Source organism: Camelus dromedarius, chromosome 2, assembly GCF_036321535.1.
Source record: "Camelus dromedarius isolate mCamDro1 chromosome 2, mCamDro1.pat, whole genome shotgun sequence".
NCBI lineage: Eukaryota > Metazoa > Chordata > Mammalia > Artiodactyla > Camelidae > Camelus > Camelus dromedarius.
This window is the reverse complement of record NC_087437.1, coordinates 52,330,012-52,342,657: the sequence shown is the minus strand read 5'-3', so window position 1 is coordinate 52,342,657 and position 12,646 is coordinate 52,330,012. Positions and strand designations below refer to the sequence as shown.

Here is a 12,646-nt window from a genome sequence, read left to right as displayed (position 1 = left end):
CACAAACTACATCATATCAGGTGCCTCGTTCATTTTTTCAACTAATTTTGGAAATTAAATGTCGAGCTATATATTCAATCCTTTTAAATTTCACTTTGTTGGTTTTAGCTCATCCTTCTAACATTAAGATAGTTTTGAAATCATGCCTCTGTCCTCTTTCATTGGAAGTATCTTTTTAAGCCTAACTTCATTGACTTAATTCCTATGTATTCACCAAGCTATTAGTAAATAGATACTGAGCAGTCAAGATCAAGAATAGAGTGCTGAAACAGAGAATAGAGTTCTGTTATTAGAGACCTTCAGTTTGACATTGGTCCATGAATCAATACTCTTTGGGTATACAAGTTTCATCATCTGCAAAAACACCTACTCTCGTGTAGCTTACTTTTTTTTTAAACTTGTCAAATGTATCAAGAGAATAAAACGACTTAATAAATGAAGATATGTCTACAGCATACTAATCCACCAGAATTCTACTGGAAATGGAGATGTGGTTAGTTTGATATGAGCAGTTTTTTGTTTTGTTTTGTTCTGTTTGTAATTCAATGCCCTCTTAGTGACTATCATCTTTTTTAAGAGTTTACAAACTATCAGTTAATCTTCCTAGAAGTCTACTTGAAATCAAAAGGAAGTCTTCCCAATTGTAGGAAGTGACAAGAATCTCTGTCTTAAAAGAGGAGATACAGTGGAGGGAGAAGTGGGGGAATACTGTGAAAGAATGCACGGTGGGAGGAATGAGCACTGCGTGCCCCTGGGAGAGTATAAAAACCACACTTACCAAGCAGGAGTGGTTGTTGGAAAGTAGTGTGACATTAGGGTTGAAACATACGATGTAGAGTCTTGAAAAGAAGACTAAGTCTTTAACTTAATAAATGAGAAAACAGGTAAAATTGCAAGATTTTAAAGAAGGAAAAGAACAAGGACATTAACAACCTAATTGAAAAATGGGCAAAGTTATATGCACAGCTCATAGAAGAAGAAATATAAATGGGTCAAATATATAAAAAGGCACTCCACCTCACTCATTATAAGAGAAATGCAAATTAAAAGTACAATGACATCATTTCAACCTATCAGGTTGGCGAAGTTCAAAAAGTTGCATAAGACACAATGTTGGTGAGGTTATGGGAAAATAATGGAAGATGAATTCGTAGAACCTCTAAAAAGCAAACTGGCAATCAAATTATGAATACATATACCCTTACACTCAGCAGTAACTAAAAACATACATATATAAAAAGATATATATCCATGAATATTCACTGCAACATTGTTTGCAAAACATGTCAAACAGCAGGGAACTGGTAAATTAAATTACATTGCAAATATCCAATGGAATATTGGAATTTAAAAAAAAAGGGCAAATTTGTGTTACTGGTAAAGAGTGATTGAGGCATATTAAGTGAAAAAAGGTAAAATACAGAGCTGTGTGTGTCTGTGTAAAGGCAGAGTCTCTCTGGAAGAACAGTCAAGAATCCAGAAACAGTGGGATGTCTCTAGGGAAGGGACTGGAGAGCTGTGGCTCAGAGGTGGGAAGGAGACTTATATATTCTTTTCTCCTTTTTGATCTTCCAAAGTTAGTATTACCTTTTTAAAAATAAATAGATATACTAAATGGCCATATGGCATCCTGGAATAGAAAAAGTATAGTAATGAAAAATCTGGTAAAAACCAATCTGGATTTTAGTTAATTTTCATGTACCTTTATAATTTCTTAATTTTGACAAATAATCCGTGGTTATATAAGATGTTAACATCAGGAGAAACTGGGTGAAGGTACTATTTTTTCAATTTTTCTCTAAATCTAAAATTATTCCCCAAATTAAAAGTTTATTAAAATAAGAAATAAACATTTAAGAAGTTAGTAGGGCAGCTATGATGGAAACGGCTTGGAGAGAGGAGAGATTAGAACCAAAGAGGCCAGGTGGAAAACTGTGGCAGTAATCCTGGCATGAGGTGATGAAAGCCTGCATTAGGGTAAAAGTCATGAAAATACAATGGAAAGAACTAACACAGACAGAAGACACATTTCAAATGGAAAAAAAATCAACAAAATATTTGCAATAGTGGAGAGAGAAAAGAATAGTGATACCAGTGACAAAGGATGAAAATAGAGAAGGAAGCTGGTTTGAAGGGGAATGAGATTCAATTCATTCACTCAAACAATATTTGTTGGTACCTACTATGCTAGGCACTTTGCAAAGCACTGGGGTTGTGAGAGTGACCCTAAAACATTTTAGTTCAATTGTCCAAAGGCATCTGGATATTACAGGATGAGAGTTCAGGTGACAGGACAGAACTGAGATGGCTGAGAAAGACGATACAGAGTGAGGAAGGAGAGGCCAGAACTGAGCTGTGGACCAGAAACACAATTAGGGGGAAGAGAGGAGCAGCAAAGAAGAGAAGGAATTAGTTTTGGAAAAAAAAAAAAGCAGGGTAGGGTCATTTCCTGGAAACCAAGATAAAAGATCAAAGAAGTAGAGTTTCATCAAATGCACTGTCCAAGAAATGAGGGTATGTAAAAGACCACAAGACAGCTGGTTAAAAAGAGAGATGACTGATGGCAAAGGATGTCATTCAAGAGACCTTTTTCACTTTCAATCAAGCCTAAATGGAACCCAGATTACAGAAATCAAAATTTTCTTACAAGAAAGCACTTCTGAGTCAAAGGCATTTGGGAAATGGTATTCCATTTATTATCATGCTCTCAAACTGGGTATATGGATTTTTATGTAGCATCAGCTTTATTTGGAGGAAAATATACTGAAAGAGAGAGAAAAATACAAAATTTGCATGATTTCAAGCAAATCCTAAGATTTCAAGCATAGGGCGCTACCTTCTTACCTCAAGGGCTACAAATTCACTCTCCAGTTCCATAAAGGGGTACTTGGGTAGAAATTTGAGAAGCACTGATATAATGGTCAGCTCTGCTTAAATGTGGGCTTTTAATTAAAACTTAAGATAACTATATTTTAAAAAATAACTTTATGAGCTATGGCCTCGCATGGCAAATTACAATAAACATTTCACATTCAAAGAAGAAAAATAATGAACAAAATTTTGGATTTACAACATTTGCCACTTTGTTATTTCTATTTATGTAACCATACATTATTTATCCTTTATTTTATGCATATTTTACATCTATTCAGTGTTTAATAAATATCTTTTATAAAAGCCTTACTTTGTCCAAAGGTAGACAGCAAATGCATCTGTGATCTCTGCAACAGTGTGAGGTACATGGAACAGAAGGGACAGAAAGCACCAAGCTGTACAGAATGCTGCAGGGCAGACACTGAACCTTTCACAAAGGCTGTACAAACTCATACACACCTGCAACAGGGAAAGATTTTTAAGCTACTCAATAATTAAAGTTAAAAGTAAATTCAATATGCTATTATTTTATGAGGCACCACGTATGTTAACATTAAATAAAACACAGATTTAAAGAATCAGGACTAAATAAACTGCCAGCCTATGGATGAATAACTCTTCTAGCTATTTTCTAAACAGTCAACATTTCATTGTGTATTTAGACCACACAAAAGACATTTACAGAATGACAATACTTTGATTCATCATGTATATCCAGCCATGTTTGCTTAGTCAAATGCCTGTCTGTTTGTCGATGTCATTTAAGGGCAGGTTTATAAAGCTTCAAGAACAAGAACTAGATCTGATTCCACTGATATAACTACCAAGGGAAACACAATGAAAAGAGTTTCAGAATTCCTGCCTCTACTCTGTCTGTGTTGTAAGGGCTGGAGAGTGCAAAGCCGTTTTTCTAAGCACTGAATATTTTGCCAATCCAGAAGAGCTATAATACACCACAGAGATATAAACTTAATTTCCAAATTAATTAAATTTATTATTTTTGATATGAAATATAAAAGAAACCCAGTATGCATTTTTCCTTTAACATTAAAAAAAAAAAAGAGCCACTTAAAACCAGATGCAGAGGGAGGGTATAGTTCAAGTGGCAGAGTGCATGCCTAGCATGCACAAGGTCCTGGGTTCAATCCCACAGTACTTTCTCTAAAAATAAATAAATAAATAAACCTAATTACCTCCTCCCCTGACCAAAAAAACAAAACAAAACAAAAAAACACTAGATAGGTTAATGTCTACACAAAGGCAATTTTTTTTCCTTTTCTTCCTTTAAAGTTTGAATAGGTGAGTGACCCTGCTGGAATTCCCCTGTCAGCTCTGGAGTTTCAAACAGAAACTACTGTCACATGATACATTAGAATGGCATGCCAAGTAGTATCTGTCTCTGCACCTTGAACGCGGATGTTATAGCACAGCTGAATCAATAAACTTTACATAAAATGAAAGTTTTTTTTCCCTTAGGACATTTAAGATCACATTTAATTATATTTGACAGTATATATTTATAGGGTCAATTATACACAGAAGTATTTACCCGGTTCAAGAAATTCAGCCTTGATACAGCTTCCAGCTATCAAAGACAGACCAATTTTTAAGTATGTCAAACACTGAATATATCATGCTGAAGTCACAATCTGAGTCCATATTTAATTCCTGTTACATTAGAATAACTACCTAAAAATCTACATAATAATGAAAGCATTTACCTTATCTGCTTTATTTCAGATTTTCTAAAATACCTACTTTCACCCAGAGGAAGTTATTCCCGATTTACTGTGAAAGGGCTTATAGCAAACCTGCCCTTTCCTTTGTAAGGCAGTCCAGAAACTAACCCTAAACCACTGAAAACTAGTACAGAGTCATAAGTAACATTCGGGATGATTTAGAACAGAAACACAGTATTTCCCCACCTAGGCCATAACTCCAGTTTCACCCTTGGCAATTCTCTCCCTCCGTTTTCAGAAGGTGAAAGTACAATAAGTTTGCTCTGGAATTTTAGCTCAGTTATCTAGCTTGCTCTCAAAAGCTGTTCACAGGACAGAAAAAAAAGTTAAACATTTCATAATCTGAGTTTCGATAGAATATATTAGTGTTTCAGAAGTTGAGATGAACTGGTACACAAGACTGAATGAGGAAAGAGAATCAGGGGAAGTGCAGCAAAGGGAACACTGCTCTCTAATATTTTTCCTAGACTCTCCATACTGTTTTATAATAGTGGCTGGAATCTTTTCAATATTATATAAAGAATATAAAATATTCTTTAAATAAAAATTTTAAACCATTACCATGACATCACAATAATTACAGCTCACAATGTTTCCTGTCCCTACTCCCTTCAATTTAGGAAGGCACAGGGATAATAATTCCACATAAAATTGCAACCCTGATTTTTCCCCTGTACTTTCTTTTTGTTTGTTTGGTTTGGTTTGGTTTGGTTTTGAGGGGGGAGTCATTAGGTTCATTTATTTCATTTTATTTTTTTAATGGAGGTACTGGGGATTGAACCCAGTACTTCATGCATGCTAAGCATGCGCCCTACCATTGAGCTATACCCTCCCCATAACCCTGATTTTTCAAATAAAGCTGGAATAAAATGTAATTACTGGGGGCAAGGAGGAAGGAAAACTTAGATAATCAGATTGCCTTCTCTCAAAGACTTCTCTCTTCTATCTCCACCTCCCAACTGTTAACAAAAAGAAAAAAAAAAGAATTTTGATAGTATTATTTGGACATATTAAGATATTTAGCATAACCAATTCACAATTATTTCCTATGCTTTACTTCGCAAAATGCTTTCTTTAAAACCTATGGCATATAGAGAGATGTCTTAAAGGATATTGGCATCTTGGGGAAGGGAAGAGAGTTCAAAAACATCTTTTGTACTTTTTTATATATTTTGACTTAAATATATTTATAACTTCCAACCCCTATAAAATTATTTCCATTTTGGAAAATAAAAGCCACTCAGTGCAAAGATTTTTATGTGATGCTATCAAACAGTAAACTCTTAAATGCAAAAACAAGAAGTATTCTGGCTTCTAAGATACAATTTCATATTCACAAGTAAGGAAAAAATATATCCCATGCCTTTTTTATTCAGGGTTTTCTCTTATTGACTTTTTATATCCTGATGAATTCCACACTGATATCTTCTGCTCAGACCTCTCTCTTTCTCTTTTCTATGGTTAGTTTTGAAATCTCATAACCAAAAATATAAGAAAAGCTCATATGTATGGAGCCAGACATTGTTCCGAACACTTAATTTATACAATCCTCACAACAACCTCATGAGATACTTCCAGTTTAAAAATATGCTGTTATCCCCACTTTATAGAGTAGAACCTAGAAGTAGAGGTAGTTAATATTCCATGTGCAATAAGGCACGATAGCAAAATTTGTTTTGTTATGACTAAATAATTTGCTTATTTTTTTTTCTTTTTCTTTTGGATTTCTTTCCGAGGCATTTCCAAAGGAGTGACACTTGGAGGAAAGGGATGCGTGATTTTGCTGTTTTCATAGTATATCTCCATATTCTTTTTCTGAGATTTTTCTAATGCAGTGATTCTCAACTTATGGTCTCTGGACCAACAGCATCAGCATTACTTGGGAACTTGTTAGAAATGTAAATGCTCAGGTCCCATTAGAAACTCTAGGGTAGGGCCTGGCAATCTGTGTTTTTGTTCACACACACACACACATACACACACAAACACACTCTGCTTTTTGTTAAATTACTCCTCCAGGATGATTCTGATGCGTGTTAAAGTTTGAGAACCATTGTATTAATGTGTAATATATACATCAGTTATGAAACAGATTCCATTTGGTCATACATTTCATATATCCAGGTATGACTACATATTTTTACTAATTGCATTACATCTCTTGGAAGGGAGGCACTTATTTGCATTCATTCCACAAACATTTACGAAGCACCTACTATGTGTTTAGAATGAGTGCCTGAAGAACTAGTCTAGTGAGACAGGCAGAAATGTAATAATTACAATGCCACATGCTAATACAGTGACAGAGATACACAGGAAGCTGAGGAGGGGCAAACTGCAGTAGGTTAAGGCCTGTGTCTTGATCTCTTAGGTACTGCTGCACTCCACTGCACCCTTCTGAGAAACATTATTTTGTGTGAACAGATCCTGCTGCCCTAGCCCAGGGACCCAAGCCCCAAACAGGGGCCTTATCATAGCAGCACTCCCTATCCTACAGGGATTAACAGGCTCAGGAAGATCATTCCTTCTTGGTGAGATCCACAGGCAGTGACAGACAAGTAGAGAATGTAGTCAGTTGTCTCTGGAGCTGCCTATGAGTCCAAAGAGTTTTCGAATTTTAATCCACAAGTAACTTTACAATAATTCACTCTTTTCCCACCACTCTCTCATGTTTTTCATAATGCTATCAAGATATTTTCCAAAATACAAAAAGTTTTAAACACCCTCTGTACCCTTCCAAGTTCACATACTCTCTCTAATACTTTATTCACTATTCTGAATATAGTGTTTATCATGCCCCCAAAAGTACAGTGGATCCTTGAACAACACAGGTTTGAATTGCATGGGTCCACTCACATGTAGATATTTTTCAATAAATACACTGGAAAAAATTTTGGAGATTTGTGACAATTTGAGAAAACTCACAGAGGAACCATGAGGCCTAGAAATACCAAAAAATTTAAGAAAAAGTTAGGTATGTCACGAATGCATAGATGCTCCCTGGTGGTCTAGTGGTTAGGATTCAGTGCTCTCATGAATGCATAAAAATATATGTAGATACTAGTCTATCCTAAAATAGGCATAAAGTGAGTGATATTTAATATACAAATAATATGTTCATTTTCTTATTGTTTTATAACTTTGCTTTCAAAGAATTATATTACCATGAGGTATGCTTCTCTCATAAATGGAGAAAGAGCCTGTCATCACAGGTAAGTGGTTTTTAAAAAAAAAAAAATGCTTCTAATACTGTATTATGAATATAACTAATATTCTATGCCAAAAAATTTTATAATGATTCACTCATTAGTGAATAGGCTAGGCTACCATGAAGCAACTGTACTGATAATACTAGGCTTTATGGTAATAAAGCACTCGAACAGCTGCTTCTTCATCATCAATACATGAGTTGTTCTACCTGTAAATAAATAAGAATTTTTTTCACATTATCTTTTCATTTTTGATATCCAGTGTTAGTACAATGGATAACATCTACCATGTTTTGTATCATATAAGACAATACTGATGTGGGTACTGACAGATTCACCTTATAAACAGATGACATAAACATACAGTAACTGATAAATCCAGTATAGTACTATAACTATATTTTCTCTTACGATTTTCTTAATAACATTTTTCTTTAGCTTACCTTATTATAAGAATACAGTATATAATCCATATAACATACACAATATGTGTTAATTGACTGTTTTGGCTATTGGTAGGGTTTTCAGTCAAGAGTAGGCTATTGGTACTTAAGTTCTGGGGAAGTCAAAAGTTTTATGTGGATTTTTGACTGTGTGGGGGTTGATGTCCCTAGCCCCCATGTTGTTCAAAGGTCAGCTGTACTATTTTTCATTTTTATGAAAATGTATAAGATACTTTTGAAACTTATTTTGTTCAACATTGTATCTTGAGATTGATCTACATTGATACAAGAAGCCCTACACTGCACTGATGAATTTTATTACAATGAATGAACAGTCCAGCAAAATTTATTCACTCATTTTCCCCTATTAGAACTTTAGGCTATTCACTTTTTTTTCCTTTTAAAACAGCAATGCAATGAACATTTTAACAGATTAATTCAGCAAATATATGAAGAACACCACATTTAAAAAAAAAGTATCTGAATCTCTCTCTTCTCCACGCTTCCCCTCTTTCTCATACTCTCAGTTTCAACCAAAAAGTACAGAAATTCTTTCAAAATAGCTGAATAAGAAGGAAAGGAGAGTCCAGATAATAAAGAGAATCTTAATGGGCTTGAAGACCTCCCTGGGCTACCAAGAAAATAAGTAAAGATGTCTCTGGGGCTGAGAGCAGACACATGGGATTGAAAGACTAATTTTCTCAAATAAGGAAGGAAACAAAGGGTGCTACTACTTGAAGTAGTAACATCCCTTGGACACTCATTCTAAAATAGGAGTAAATCCCAAAGTACTAGTCAGATCAAGGTTCTACTGGTTTGAGCTCTTCAGAGACAAATTTTGAGACACAAAACAGGTCAATTCAAAGTGCCTTCTGACTCAACTCCTAGGAAGTCCTTAAGCTTTACCAGGACAGCCTGGCTTTCTTCTGGAAGGTGGAGTATAGCCATCACTCACTACCATGAAAGTCATAAGCAGAAAGCAGCAAGAACAGAAAAGCATTAAGGAACACAGAAATGAATGAGAAACAGCAATGATGGCACAGTGGCAGGTGCTGACTGCCTCTGTCTATCAACAGGAATAACTAGGCGCTGGAGAAGTTATGCCATATTATTTTCGTTAATTTTTTTCCCTTTCACAACACTTTTTTTCCTTTCATGCTTTAGTTTGAATAATTTCTATTGACCAACCTTCAAGTTCACTTATTCCTTCCTCAGCTCTGCCCAGTCTCTTGATAAGCCTGTCAAAGGAGTTCTTCATCTTAGACATATTATTTTAGTATGCCCATTTGACTTTCTATAGTTTACATTTCTCTAAAAGTCCTCATTTGTTCATGCATATAACTCACCTTTCCACTAGATTCTTTAACATATTAATCATAATTGAAGTCCCAGTCTGATAGATAGCTTCAACATGAGTCATCTCTAGGTCTGGATCTGTTGATTATCCCTTGAAAATGGTTTTTTTCACGTATTTTATAATTTTGAATTGAATGCCAGACATGGTCTGTAGAATAATCATACAAATGAAGAAATGAATAGTTATTCTTGGAAAGCAGCTTGCTTGTTCTTCTGTCCTGCAACCTGGCAAACTGAAATTCCAAAGAAAAACAATCTAGTCAGTAGCTAAGCTGGGTTTGTAGTTATACTGTTGCTATGACTACCTTCCGTGCTCCTTCCTCCCTGAGTGGGCAGCTGCTACCTTGTGCTTAGTGTGGAGTCTAGGGTATTCAAGGGGTTTTACTCAGTGTTCCTGCTCCACTCTCAGCTTTCGGTAGTCACTGCATGCCTGTGCCATAGAGGGGGTTCTTTCTCTGCATCCCTGCCCCTCCCTAAATGGTGGGCTGTTGTTGTTTATTCCTTAGTGTTAAGCATCTTCATTCTCTTGATCCAGCCTCAGTCTTAGGCAAGCCCTAAGACCTTGGGTAAGGGGCCTTCTGCACCGTCACCTCAATCCTGTGGCAGTGAAACTCTACCTCGTATCTGTAGGGGAACCCTCCAACACCCAGATCCCACACTAAACACAAGATAGCAGCAGCCACCAGTGGAGAGTTTCCTGTACCTCCTCAGGGAAGAAATCTTCTACTTCTACCCTACTCTCAGAAGCAGTGAATCTTTGCCTCTGAAAAATGGAAGGGTTCCCTGTCCCTCCCCCAGTGACTTAAAATTTTTGCTTCATATGAGAGAATGGTTAGTGAAGTGTGCAGTATTTTATAACTGTGTGTCCTAAAGGATGGCTTTATCCAATCTACTGTCTGTCCCCAATCTTCCATGAGCACCACTGCAGGATGTTGTAGGTGCAACTGTGTCTCTCTAAAAGATAAGTTGAGGTCCTAACCCTTGGTATCTGTGAATGTGACTTTATTTAGAAATAGATTCTTTTCAGATGTAATCAAATCAAGATGAGGTCATACTCGAATAGGGTGATCTCTAATCCAACATGACTGGAGTCCTTATAAGAAAAAGTGTGGAGATATCATTCCTCCACAGAGAGTCAGCAAGATGGCAGAATAAGAAGCCCCAAGCAAATGGTGTTGGGAAAACTGGACAGCAGTATGTAAAGCAGTGAAGCTAGAACACTCCCTTACACCATACACAAGAATAAACTCAAAATGGATCAAAGATTTAAACATAAGACAAGATACAATAAACCTCCTAGAAGAAAATATAGGCAAAACATTATCTGACATACATCTCAAAAATGTTCTCCTAGGGCAGTCTACACAAGCAATAGAAATAAAAGGAAGAATAAACAAATGGGGCCTAATTAAACTTACAAGCTTCTGCACAGCAAAGGAAACTGTAAGTAAAACAAAAAGACAACCTACAGAATGGGAGAAAATTTTTGCAAATGAAACTGACAAAGGCTTGATATCCAGAATATATAAGCAGCTCATATGACTTAACAAGAAAGAAACAAACAACCCAATCCAAAAACGGGCAGAGACCTCAACAAGCAATTCTCCAAGGAAGAAATACAAATGATCAATAGGCACATGAAAAAATGCTCAATATCACTAATTATTAGAGAAATGCAAATCAAAACTACAATGAGGTATCACCTCACACTAGTCAATGGCCATCATTCAAAAGTCCACAAATGACAAATGCTGGAGAGGCTGTGGAGAAAATGGAACCCTCCTACACTGCTGGTGGGAATGCAGTTTGGTGCAGCCACTGTGGAAAACAGTACGGAGATTCCTCAAAAGACTAGGAATAGACTTACCATATGACCCAGGAATCCTGCTTCTGGGCATATATCCAGAAGGAACACTACTTCAAAATGACACCTGCACCCCAATGTTCATAGCAGCACTATTTACAATAGACATGGAAACAGCCTAAATGTTCATCAACAGATGACTGGATAAAGTGGTATATTTATACAATGAAATACTATGCAGCCATAAAAACTGACAACATAATGCCATTTGCAGCAACATGGATGTCCCTGGAGAATGTCATTCTAAGTGAAGTAAGCCAGAAAGAGAAAGAAAAATACCATATGAGATCGCCCATATGTGGAATATAAAAACAAACAAACAAACAAAGCATAAATACAAAATAGAAACAGACTCATAGACATAGAATACAAACTTGTGGTTGCCAAGGGGGTGGGGGGGGTGGGAAGGGATAGACTGGGATTTCAGAATGTAGAATAGATAAACAGGATTATACTGTATAGCACAGGGAAATATATACAAGATCTTATGGTAGCTCACAGAGAAAAAAATGTGACAATGTATATATATATATGTTCATATATAGCTGAAAAATTGTGCTCTACACTGGAATTTGACACAACATTGTAAAATTATTATAAATCAACAAAAAATGTTAAAAAAAAAAATAGGAAGCCCCAGATCTAGTGGCCCTCCAGAGACACAGACTTAACAACCATATATGGTATAAAAAGCCTTTATACAACCCCCAGAACCAATTAAGAAGTCAGTACTCCAGGCATGCTTAAAGCCAAGAACAGTCACATTGAAATGGGTAAGTAAGCCATTTCACTTCACCTATGAAAGCCCTCCAACCTATCTGGCAAAGTTTGGTGCGATCAGGATTAAAAGCCTAACTCACAGCTTCTCCATCAGGTGGGAAAGAGAAGAGTAGAATGTATGTTAAACATAAGCTTTTTGAGTGACTGCCTGAGGAACCGGTTTCTGTCTCACCTGACTTGGAGTGCTGAGGAAATGGGCAGACTTTGGATGCCACTGAGAACTGAGAACAGGGCAGAGCACAGAGGCTAACTGTAGCACCAGAAAATCTGCAATTCCATAGGCCAACACCAGAGGGAGCAAAAAGATTACAAACTCCTGAAAAAGAAACTGGTGAACCTCTTCAATTGGGAGGGGACATACACACAAGTCCAGAGAAGATG

At 36.3% G+C, this 12,646-nt stretch overlaps 1 protein-coding gene across 1 annotated transcript in view; it reads right to left on the bottom strand.

Moving 5' to 3' along the window:
• MAP3K13 (mitogen-activated protein kinase kinase kinase 13) overlaps window positions 1-12,646 on the bottom strand; it is a 152,795-nt gene that overhangs the window by 123,778 nt on the left and 16,371 nt on the right. The window lies entirely within an intron of this gene.